A 12,656-nucleotide genomic window follows, 5' to 3' on the forward strand; every position below is an offset into this window, starting at 1 on the left:
GTAATATAATGTAACGATGATTTATTGCTTGAAAAAGTTGCTAGATTGAAAAAATTCTCTGGAATTGCTGGTGAATGCAGACTAATTTTTTTTTCTAAAGAACTCTAAGCAGACCTATTTCTCTTCCAAAAGAATACTTCTGGTTCTAATTATATGTATTTTACAGAATTGCATTTCTATAAAGTTATACCGTTAGAACACTAAACATCTTTTTTAATACTCATGAAAAGAGAAATCTTTTCAGTTGTCTAATTTGATACAGCAAAGAGATAAGAAAAGATGTGATTTGGCTTTACAATATCCTTCGGTTGCACTGTATCACACAACCTATAGCAGTTTCACCTATTAAACCTCAAGGAAATACGATAAAATGATTTGTGAAAATAGCAATAAGTCTCTAAGTCATCCTTCTCTGAGGAAAAGATTAGTATTGGAGAAGTAAAAGATTAGTACTGGAGGAAAGCTGAACTGTTTAAAAGGTATTTCCTTAATATCAGAGGAGCCTCCGTTTTAGAAGTGCTTCTCCCCTGTTTTATTTAGACACCTCTCAAACTTGAAATCTGCTTTGAGTCCAGCCAATAATCTCATGCTCTCCCCAAAGAGTCCCTTGGAAATCCATTGCACACAAAGCAGCAGGGGTATAGGTTACACTTCACAGGGATCTATCTATGTAGAAATGAAAGCTCAATATATTCCTCAACTTAGGTTCTGGATGTTTTCCAGAGTCATAAAAATGGCAACCCATCATCTGTGCCTTTTCTAATTTTTTTCCTGTTATCCTTATGAAAAAGACCTTTACAGTGATGGTGACATCTTTCTGTCTTGAACTCTATGGGATTTGTTCCTGACTAAAACACCTTTTTTGTGTTACTAGATTCTTCTGCTGTTTTCACAGACTCTATTTACAACTCCTAATATTGTTTAGTTTATGGTACCCTTGAATTTCATATATACATTCAGAGGTGCTTGAAAGAAAGCACAGCACCTAAAATAGCTTGCACCACTGCCCTAAAATATTAATCACTAGTGTAACTCCATAAGAGTTACATCAGGCATGAGTTTAACCCTACTTTTGGTTTTAAATCAAAAGAAATTGATTTCTTTAGCAAACACACCCTAAAACACAGGATCAAAGGCAACTGAAGCACTATAAAACCCTCTTATTTCTTCCCCCCTCCACCTTCCCCAAAAGCTATGGGGCAGCCCGTAAACTGGCTTTTTAGGCACACCAGTTTCTAAGCAGCTGATTCTGCTATCAGCAGCCCTCAGCTGTTAGTAATGATGTCACTGGTGAACACTTCACAGCCCTCCAGGTGCCGAGCTGCTACACCTTGCCCCTGTCTTTCTCCAGATCAAATAAGTTAGTCTCTATGGAAGTTAATGAACTTGCAGAGATGTACTTGCTGTTTGGCGTAAATATAGGAGAAATTTATTGTTCTCAATAAGACTGAGTTAAACTTGCATTAATTTTACTGATTCCAAAGAGAAAAAAAAAAGAAATTAGGAGTAAGAATATTTCTTGAAGATAAAAGAATCTGCACAGGTAATTAATTAATGGAATGGATCTTGGTATTCCAATGTATTTTTGAGAAGGATGTCATACAGAATCGTGTAAAGAAATATTGCATAGACAGAGATGCAGGTTAGTGATTTTGAAGAAAAATTGAATTCAGATTTAACTTGTGATATTTAATGTTTTATAGTATTGAATTTCAAGGGAATATTGCTTTAAATTTTCTATGCATATTCTTATGCTACAGTATGCACATCTTTGTGGTTCAGAAATGTGTTTCTGTGGCTAGAGAGTATGCTTTCATGGAATTTTTTTGTTTTAAAAGTTTTGCTAGATATCTTCCTTTCTTCTAACAAATGGAAACCTGAAACGTGCAAGCACCAGCACATTAACACATATAGAAGGTATGCAAGTTCTGGATCAACAGTAGTCATTAAATATTTCAGAAGCTTAACATGAGTAGCACAACAGTGTAAAACCAAAATCAACAAGAGTGTCCATGTCTTTACATGGTGCTCATGGTTGCACTTGTTAGAGCTCTGCATTGCTCACAGACAGGGAGCCTCCTCTGCGGGAGCTGGCAAATACCAGTCAACTCTGGTCTGAAAGCTGGATGGCGATGCTGGCATGACCCCTTGCCTAAATATAAAGCTAAATATTTCTGTCTTTTCCTACTGCCCCTACTAAGACAGGGAAACAACGTGTAGCTAATGTGCTGTGCAGCTGCTGGATGGTAGCTCTGGAAGTTTGCTGTGTTGGGAGCTGGGCACTCAGTGTCTACATCTTCTGTGGAGGTAGAGCGAGAAAGAACTTGTTACTGTTGTGCGTTAGAAGCTCTGTGCATTTGAAGCTCACTGTGTTTTGTGTTTTCCCTCCCAGAAGGTGCCTTGTTAGCTTTATATGCCTTTAGGTTTCTGCTGAGCTCCGCACTGCTTGCTCCAAGGCAAGGACCTGGAGGTGAAGATTCATGTCCCATTTCTCAGACTGTGTCACCTCTCCTTGCCCATGTCTGCCAGACCTGGGAAGGCTGATATAGATCCCAGCTCTGACGCCTCACTGTTTGAGAGATGTACAGAGCCTGTTGGAAGTCATTAGCAAGTGTCTGATGGTATTTGTTCATTTATCATTGCTTGAAAGACATGATGTTTTACCTCCTCAAGTGTGATTGCCCTCACCATAGCCTTTGCTACCACAGGGAGTGGAGACTGTAGGTTTTCTCATTTTGCCTTTCCTGTTTAATTTGTCTATTCACCACCCCAATATAAGGGGGCACTTCTTTACTGTGAGGTGACAGAGCACTGGGACAGGTTGCTCAGAGAGGTTGTGGAGTCTCCTTCTGTGAAGATATTTAAAACCTGCCTGGATGCCATTCTGCACAATGTGCTCTAGGTGATCTTGCTTGGCAGGGGGGTTGGACTGGGTGATCTTCAGAGGTCCCTTCAAACCTCAGCCATTCTGTGATTCTATTTGTGTATTGTCGCAGAGCTTTATGATTGATGGTCAATGACTGGAGATTTATGGTGGCTTCTTGGTTGCCCACATTTGCAGGGGCAAGTTACAAGCAGCATGCAGCTTGCATTTGAAGGGTCCTTATTTCAGAAAACACATTGTTGTTCCATGAGCAGGTGCAGCAGAGGGAGTTAACTGTGAGTTAATTTAAAAAGGTGAAGAGAAATCTAACAAGATGTTCAGTGGTGACACACAATGAGATGCTGCTATCCTGTGTGGTTCATGGGGCACGGTTGCCTTTACTAGGATGAACAAAGTAGCTCTGTCTTGTTATGTTAGAGTCATAGTCAAGGTCTTTCTGGGATTTCAATTCCATTTTATATCCCCTGTGGTTGTACACAAATTCCACAGTAGAATAAATAGACTTTGGCAATGATTACTTGGAACTTTAGGGGGTTAACAGTGTTCTTAGCCTTTTCCCTAATTGCTGTTTACTCTCTCAGTGCCTTTCTATGTGTATGCTATAAAACATTCCCCAGAAAGAGTTTTGCCTATTGCCAAGATGTTATGCCTTGCACTAGATGAAATGCCTGGACAGAAAGCTATGACCTGCACCTGTTGTAGTGCTGTGATAAAATGCTGTGAAATAACACACCTGCTGGGAGCTGAGACACCAGGCTGAGATGTGCTCTTCACTACCTGTCCTGTAACTGATATGCTCAAAGAGGGCTGTGCTCCAACTGCAAGACAACTGCATTTGGACAACCCCTAATGTCCATAGATATAAATGAAATGTAAGATTTTAACACTTGAGTAAATGTCACTGAAAGGGAGAGATACAAGGACCATGAGGTTCCTCATGGGGAGGTGCTGGCCTGGGCTTAAGGGGCAGTGGGGAAGAGAAGGCAGGCATGGGATTTCAGCTTGGGCATTTCTGTGCTACTTTGTGATTTGAAAGGCTGGATTGTGGAGAACTCAGAACAACTACCAACTTACTTCTGCTGGAGATGACGACTGAGTCAGTCAGCTCCAAATAAACATGTATTTGTTTTATGCAATGATTTTTTTTTTTGGTGTGTGATCATTTTCAAATATACATGCGTATATCAATATTCTGATGTTCTCCTTTATGACTGAAGTAACCTTTTCACAGACTCTGCTTCCTTTCGTATTAAACCCCAGCTCTCATGTCCATATTACAAACGTCCCTTCCTACTCTAAGAGAGCTGTTGTAACTTATAGGAATTCAGATTTAACTGAGCTTCAAGACTTACGTTATATGGGGAGATGGGAATGCAAAGTTTAAACAAATGTACATGGTCTCAAGTTTAAGAACATGCCCTAAACAAAATTAACTATCTTCCAACAAAGAAATTTCTGACAGAAAGTTGGATTTGGTTGAATGATTTCTCTTTACCTTCTTCAACCCCTCTGCCCCCAGCAATATCTGCTTTCCATGGAATTTTGACTTGTTGAAAAATTGAACATCCTTCCACTCTCCAGTTCTGAGATCTGTTCAAAAATAATGCGCTGTCAGTTATAATTGTTGCTGGGGGCTTCATATTACCATTTACTCTTTGGCTCTGGGCTTCTAGCTACTTTCATTATCCTTCCTACTGAGAATATTGTTGATCTTCCATACTGACTCCTTGGATGTGGCAAGGAGGAAATCATCTCACACTCCTGGTTTCTTGCCTTTATCTTCACCCTTTCCTCTCTCCAACTTCTCTCTCTTCTCTTTTTCTTTCCCAGTCTTGCTCCTTGGTTTTTCATTTCTCACATAGCACAATGGCAGTTTCCCTCTCATGCTGCCTTCTAACAGTGGGGAAATCACCAAGAACAAAACTGATTTCTTGGCTTGCCAGCAACTCCAAAACAAACAAGCAAAATCATTGTTTAAAAACTGTGTAAATAAAAGGATATTCTTAGTTTTTGTTGCTGAAATTCTGAGGGATTGAAAAAACAAACTTTTTATGGGTAAAAGTATTTTACTTGGCCAGATGGAACACAATTATACTGGATGTGTATGAGATTTTTCATATTTAATTTCAACACTTATTTTTCAATAAAAGTGAAGGAAAATTGGAAATTAAAAATGGTTTTAAATAGAAAAAACATCTGGTCTGCCCTTTTGGAAGATATTATAGTGAGTTTGGCTTTTTCAAATACATTTCTTAACAAGAAGACCTTAGTGAAAGAGGGATAATTGTTTTTAGATGTCTCTGTCCATGTATCTTTACCTTGAAGAATAAAGCAAAGCTTCAAAAGAGATAATTTCTTCTGGTTCTAACAATGCACAGGGGACAGGCAGAGTCCTTGTGCTCTGTTCCAGAGCTTGGTGCCATGGCAAACATGCAGGGCACGTGGAAAAAGGATTAAGAGTCCTCTAAGGACAGGCAGGAGATGCTAGTGGAGCCACAGTAACTCAGTAGACAGTGCACAGAGGTCATACCAACCTACACACTGGATAACTTACGGACCTGAATCTGCAAAGGTTTGAAACCTTCTCCCCTAAGGTGCACGCTTTGTCATGCATTTCTTGTAGTGGCACTACCAGCCCCTATCTGTCAGAGTTTTAATTGTAGCTGGGGCCTAATCCAAGTACTACTGAAGTTAGTAGGGAGGCCTTTGCTGCCATGTATGTTCTTTGGATTACGTTTTCAGAAAGTGGCCAAATAATCACCATGCTGAGTCAGATATCATATAAATCCATCAAATAAGCACAGCATAGTACAGGTAGCAGATCTCACGTGGAGGTCTAGCTTTGCTCCATGAACATGTTCAGGCTCTGCAGTTACTCTGCTGAGAAAATGGCCATAAAAGCGCACCCCCAGGACATATGTTATGTCACCACTGGGATGGAAACATCTTTTCTGTAAGAGGCTAATTCAGCCCTCAATTCTCAATTCATCTAAGACTCTTGGAAAGTATGATATAAGCAGATTTTTTTTTTTCTTCTTGTGGCTTTTGGAAAATGGAGGTTGACCATTTACGTGTCTTCTCATTCCATATAGAAACATAATAATTTTATTATATATTAATTTGGTTGCTATTTTTTGAAGGAAATTCTAGTGATTCTTTTGAAGCTTGGTACATTTGTATCAAGTATCTGTTTGCATTTGGAACTTCCCTAAGTTATTGCCAACATTTACAGCTAACCTAAAACACTCAGTTGTAACCCTTTAAAAGAAGGGTTCCTATTTAAAAGTACGTCTGTATTGTAATCTTACCAGGATGAAATAAAAGATGTTAAGCTATTTCAGGGTGGATTTCATAATTGCATCTCTTTATATCAGACTAGTGATTTTCATTAGCTTAATAAAAAGATATTTTAGCACTTGAATACTTTCCAGAAACTGTTTAATGGATTATCAAAAGCAACTCAATTATGGCCAAACCAATGGCAAGATTCAATATAAACATCAAATGAACCTGATCTTATATTGCTAGGAATCAAATTCCTGGAGGAGCGGTGCCACAAATATGTTAGTCACTATAGCGATGCCCAAATTCCACATGATGATATGCACATGTTCTATTGTGAAGAAGAAGTTAACTTTAGTTATGAATACTTCTCTATGCACATTGAGTTACACGATGCAAAGGCACGTTTAAAAAGAGGATTTCTTTTAAAGAAAAAGCTATAATACATAGTTTCTTAAAATGCATCAGAGAATTTACATAATTTTAGTCCTCTCTATTACTTGGTTTCGTACAAAAGAGGAGGCACTCTCAATTTAAGCTGGAAAACTGGAAATATTTAATGGCCTCTAGGACTGTCTGTCCTGGAGATGCTTTCTGGGGTGGCATCTGATGCTGTCCTCACATCTGTTCTGATCCAAAACATCCATTGGAGTTTACTGAAGCTCCCTCTGTCCCTTTGCATGAATTTCTCTCCAAAGAGAATGGCACAGCCCAAGATTTCTTTGCCCTGCAGTCAGCAGATGAATACAGTGCACCATTGTGTGCCTGGGCCGCAAAGTGTAGGCACAACCATGAAGAGTGGGCACAACCAAACTGGCATGTATTAAATGCTGTGCTTACTGGTTTCAGTGGTGATGTCTTCACTGGCTTCGGTGAAAGTCAGGATTTGGCCCAAGACTCCTTTGTCCTGAACTAGGCACTCTCCTAAAACCACCACAACAGATCCAGCCTCCAGGGTCATTTGATCATCTGGCTTAAGGCTGTTGGTTAATATATTCAGTATTCTTACACTGGATATCTGACTGAGAACCTCAAATATTTCTAAGTAATCTGCCCAAAATACAACCAAATTTCCTTTTTGCCACTACTAGTACTTAGACTAGTTTCCCTATGGTGAACTACTGTTTCACTGTGATATGACTTATTTTCTCATGCTTTTTCATACAGTTATCCAAAGAGAGTACCCACTCATTCAGTCCTGGGATGGACACGATGTAGTGCCAATGCTGATGCATAGGCTGACATTTCTGATGAAGTCACCTTTTATATAACTCATCATCATGAAAAATGTCCTGTTTGCTGAAAATCTCAAACATTTCTGCATTAACCAATCTTGTATTTCTGAATCATGAGAGGAATTTTAAAATATAATTTTCATATCTTAGACTTGATCTTATGTACAATATCTCAGGAGTATATTTTTAATTAGCCTTGTTTTATGTGTTCTGGATGAGCCATGTGGTACAGCAGCTATTTGGGGTGTGACTAAATAGTGAAAATAGAAATGCATGAACTATGACTCATTTTCAAAAAAAAAAAATTTGATATCTGACATATGACCTCAAATTTGCCCAAACAATTTACTGGCCAGGGGCCATGTATGCCATATTTGAAGCTGAAAATATTTTATTGTGATTTGTAGCAGTGGGAGTGCATGCCTGGATTTATAATGGAAACAATCCTAACCACAGTTATGGTAGAGCTGCCACTGTCCCATTATAAACTGCCACTTTTCCTTCTGCTCATTTCTGTCTTTTTTTTTTCTTCTTTCTATATTCATCAAAGAAAATCATATCTGTATCAGTACTGAAAATGTTTAAATAAGCTATGTTTCTTTCCACCATTTTAATTCAGGTTTCCTGCAGTGCATTTCTCCATAGTACATAAGCATTGGGTACCACAACAAAATATCCTAAAACTGCTCCTGTGAGTTAGGTATTTCTGTTTCCTGAGATATGTAATGTAGAAGGAGAGTGGTAGAGTTATATTCCATCACGCTTGAGTTCTCTGTGTTTTTTTTTTTTATTATTATTATTCACAAAAGGAGTCAGAAGAGGGGATGTATATAGAAACAAAGATGTGATTTGTGATAGAGTTGGAGTCCTTATATTTATTTTTCCACTCATAGAAGGCTGAAGGTCTGATTTATAAACATAACTTGCTGTATATTTGCTTCTTCAAGGCATCTTTAGAATCTTCCCAGCCACTGGATTTCCAAAAGAACTAAGCTTTTGGGGGATGCTGCATTTGTTCATACAGCGATTTTAAAGTTGTTCCAAAGAATCTGATTCCTGGATGTGGGTGGAGTCACCCGGTCTGCCGTCAAATTAGCGTGGAGTGCTCATGGGGCTGTAATGATCATACTGGAGCGATGCCTTTTCTGACATATGTATATGTTCCTGCAGAGGAAATTTGCAGACCGTCTCTCTATTGGCCTCCAAGGAGACTTCTTTCAGTTGAATAAATTTCTAAATTAGACACACAGAACGTCCAAGCACGCCTCTTCCTTCATTTCGTGGTTCTGATGCATGTTACCTCAAACCAAGCCCCCAAATGTGAGTTGTACAGTTTTAGAGAAATTTATCAACATAATTTTATAACAACCACATGTATAATTATGGCACAGGTTATGTTAACTGTTTTATGTCATTTAGCATGTATTTTATTGGGACTTAGAGGATTCTGTGTTCCACTAGAAGCAGAGCTATTGTGATAAATGCTGGTAGAGACAGAGAGTATGCAATATTTTTTGAGCACATGTCTATGTTAATGGATGTACATCAACAATTAATACATTTAAATCCTTTAAGTACTGTGACACCAACATGCTGTTTTCTATGCAATACAATTTCAATGAAAACAGTATAAACCTCCACTTCTCTTCTTGCATTTTCATGTGTATTTGACCTGATGCTTATTGGAAAACATACAAATATATTTTATCTGGTAGTTCTTTTACCTTTAATGCCTTGTCTTCATTTTCTTGTGAAATTTCTCTCTTCAAGTAGTAAATAGAGTGCCATTTCCAGCCTGAGATAGCCACTTTTTCATGGAGATCATATACATCACTCACCTGTCTTGTCTCATCAGACACAAGAATTCTTGTCATTTGTCTCAGAGCAAAGTTAGTATCTCGCGTGTTGCAACAGGTTTCCTGTGCAACCTCCATAATTTAATTTGGACCACTTCTGGTTCAGTCTCAGTTCTCTTGATTTATAATGTTATTATGTCCCATATCATAATATTGTGATATAATCTCACGGTCTTTTTCAAAATATTTCTCTTCTCCTCACCTACAGAGTATCATGAATGTCATTGTCCCAGTTTTGTAGGTGGGAAACTAAGGTTGTATTTACGCTTCCTATTCAAGTTGCTAATTTAAACACCAAGGCTACTTTACATTAACAGTAGACAGAACCAGAATTTGACAGTACTGGAGACTGGGTAGTCTAAATAATTCATTGTCCTCTTGTACCAAAATAGATTCCTAAGACCAATACAGGCTGAATAGTGGTTACAGAGATGAAAGGTTTATCTTCATGCTAACAATTAAAACCCAAAGCACTTCACTTAAACACAGTGGAACTTCTTACTTCCATTATCTGGTGTGCCAAAAGGCTTGAGATAACATTGCTCTGTCCTTACTCTTATCATGCATTGCAGCTTATTTGTCACTGACCAGCCACACCACTCTTCCACTAGTAGAAGTGTCTTTTCAGTGAAGAAATAGCTCAAATGAGCTGCACATCACCTCATAAGACATCCAGGGCAGAAAAAGGAATTGATTGAGGACCCACAGTCTCAGGATGGTATCATAGTTATTGTACTAACTCTTCGCACAGTGAAACCACTGCCTGATGCTGAAATACAGTGGTGGATTCTTCTTCCCTTAGTCTCAGTGACCTGTTGGATACTAAACCAGCCATCCTTTCTTGTTATTCTTGTCCATGCTATTGTGTTTCCAATGGACCAAGTCACAAGTCTCTTGGAGCTTGCAGCTCAGGTGAAAATGTACAGGCATTGGAAATACATGGGTATTTCTACTTGTCAAGACATGTTGGATCTTCAGCAGAGCTTAGTGTTTCATCCAGATCCAGCCTGATGTCTGTGTAGCTATCTAAGCATCTTCTGACTTCTTAAGAAAGCCTACGTGACTGCCAGACCAGGAGTGGTTAGTTTCTGACCCACTGTCTGCCTGAGCAGCTCTGACTATCAATGTGTTCCACATGGTGGAAAAGCATGGCCAAAATATGTCCTTCTTTCTCCTTGCCCACATCCAGACCTGGCTGGGCCATCCATGTCACAGAGAGAGGAAAGCCACATGATGGGTGAGTTTTCTCATGTGGTTCCTCATGTGCGCTCTTGGGGGCTGTGGTCCCTGCCTAAACTGCATCTCATCCTAGCTTTGGAACCACTTTCCTGGGTATCTTCCTTGAATGTCTGTTTAGATTGTTCCAGATTCTTCTAGCTGGATCACTTCAGGACTATTACCATGGAAAAAAAAGGATGTATTCAGGGAAAATAGAAGGGATTTGGACCAGTCAGTGTAAATATGTGATGTAGGCACATAATGAAATACTGTGGGTATCCTTGAGCGAGAACAGATCAATGACAGAACCATTAAGGGGAGATAGGCTGGAAGAACCAAATCCCAAGCTGTGCACACCGTTTTCTTGGGTTTCTAGATGTACAGTGTCACCCCATTTCTGAAGGTGCTGTGAGGGTAAAACCCTTTTCTTTAACTAATGCTGTGTTTTTTCCCAGTCCCAAGTTACGACAAAGGTTCAGCTTAGCAACTTCAGAAATGGGGCTGTTGAAATCTGTAGAGGTGCTGCACTGTTCTGTACACATATGCCTGCACTTTGCCAGCACTTTCTATATAAATGATTCCCAGATTTCCAATTGTATTTTGTTTATAGACACGTTTTGCTTATTGTAAATTGCATATGGTTTTACCTCTAACCTTGGGTCTGATCCTTTCACAAAGAATTTGGCTAGGGAAAGGAGTAGATGATCCACTATTTGTTAGCAGTTCATTATATATGTGTGTGTGTATGTGAATAGATATAGATATATATCTGTGGGACCGATACTGGGAGGTGCTGAGCTTTCTTAATCTCTTGTGAAGTCAACAGGAGTTGAGGGCACTCAGCACTTCCCAAAGGTGGTCAGAAAATATCAGTTTGGGGCAACCTCTTGCTCAAGATTTTGCTATCTTGAGTAGAAAAAAAATGATAAGCTTCTTAGAGCCTTTCTTAAATGCTTTCACCTTGAGATTGTAACTATTTATGTTTTACCACTTTTTCACATGGAAAATGTGTTGCATGTTTTTTTTTTGTTGGAGTTTTAAGGATCAGATTGATGAAGGAGAGTTCAGAGCCAGACGTACAGTATAAGAGACAAAGGTTTAGTAATGAGTTCAAAATTTACAAAACACAGAAGCAAATATGGCTTTAATACATGATGTGACCCTTTATAAGGCTTGAAATTACTCTTCAAAAATCATTCTGGCTTGACTTCAGAGCCGAGTGGATTGTGGGATACCACAGATTGACTTTGAGTAGTGGGTTGGTATTGCAGGAATTTTTTAATTTCCTGTAACTCACAACAATTTTCTTCCAGTTAGACCTTATCCTGCTGCAGTGTATTTACTGAACAATTTAGTACAGTGTATAAGCCAGATCAGAGGCACATGCGTGCACTCATACGCATACACACACACACTTACACAGAGTGAGGAAAATTAAAGAATTAATAGCAAAATTTAAAATGATTAAAAGAGAAAGATACTGTGTGTTGTTGTTTATGTTTTTATGTGTGTAATATATTTAATATCTAACTAGTGATGTAAGGTGGAAGAAGAAACTTTGGGCTGAAACATGTTTTTTCTTTTTTTTTTTTTAAGCAAATAAAAATGGTTTAAGTTGCATTAATGAATTGAAAGCAATTTGGCAAAAGCTGGTTATTATTGTTTGTAACAGCCTTTTAATTAGTTCTTCAAACACATTTTCAAAACCTCCCCAAAGATACCTAATTTGCATGACTTAAAAAAAAAAATTGTTCCTTAAACTGACAAAGCTGCTTGTGTATTTATTAACAGTAAAACAGCACTAAAAGGATCCCAGTTCAAGGGGAGAAATATTTCATGCCACAGAACTGCATGTACTAATTTCATTCAATTGTCTCCCAGGTATTGCAGGGCAATTATTATAACGTAACTGAATGTAAAAAATACAACCTAGAGGTCTGTTATGGTATAATTCAACAGAAAGCAGAACGACATGAATAATAGTAATGTATTAGGATCACTAAAGCTATAGATACAGATTTATTTCTGCTGCTGATTTTAAAAATCATATTGATGTCAATGGGCTAATGGAGTATATATGCATATATATGTGTATCGTTATTAACGTATCATAATAATAGTGATAATAATAGTGTATGTTTACCAAGAAACCTAACACTGTTTACAAGGTATTTATGTGCT

The 12,656-nt window shown here is 38.4% G+C and overlaps 1 long non-coding RNA gene across 5 annotated transcripts in view; it reads left to right on the plus strand.

Annotated features, from left to right (window-relative positions):
• Positions 1-384: 384 nt before the first annotated feature.
• The window catches only part of LOC310902670, a 31,451-nt gene continuing 19,179 nt past the window's right edge, over positions 385-12,656 (plus strand). For 2 of the 5 annotated variants that reach the window (XR_014586886.1, XR_014586887.1), the window contains exon 1: positions 385-1,543. This is a non-coding gene — a long non-coding RNA (uncharacterized lncRNA). The remainder of the gene's footprint in view (positions 1,544-12,656) is intronic. The other 3 variants (XR_014586888.1, XR_014586889.1, XR_014586890.1) reach the window with 3 other exon arrangements.

This window comes from Anser anser (assembly GCF_964211835.1).
Source record: "Anser anser genome assembly, chromosome: 7".
NCBI lineage: Eukaryota > Metazoa > Chordata > Aves > Anseriformes > Anatidae > Anser > Anser anser.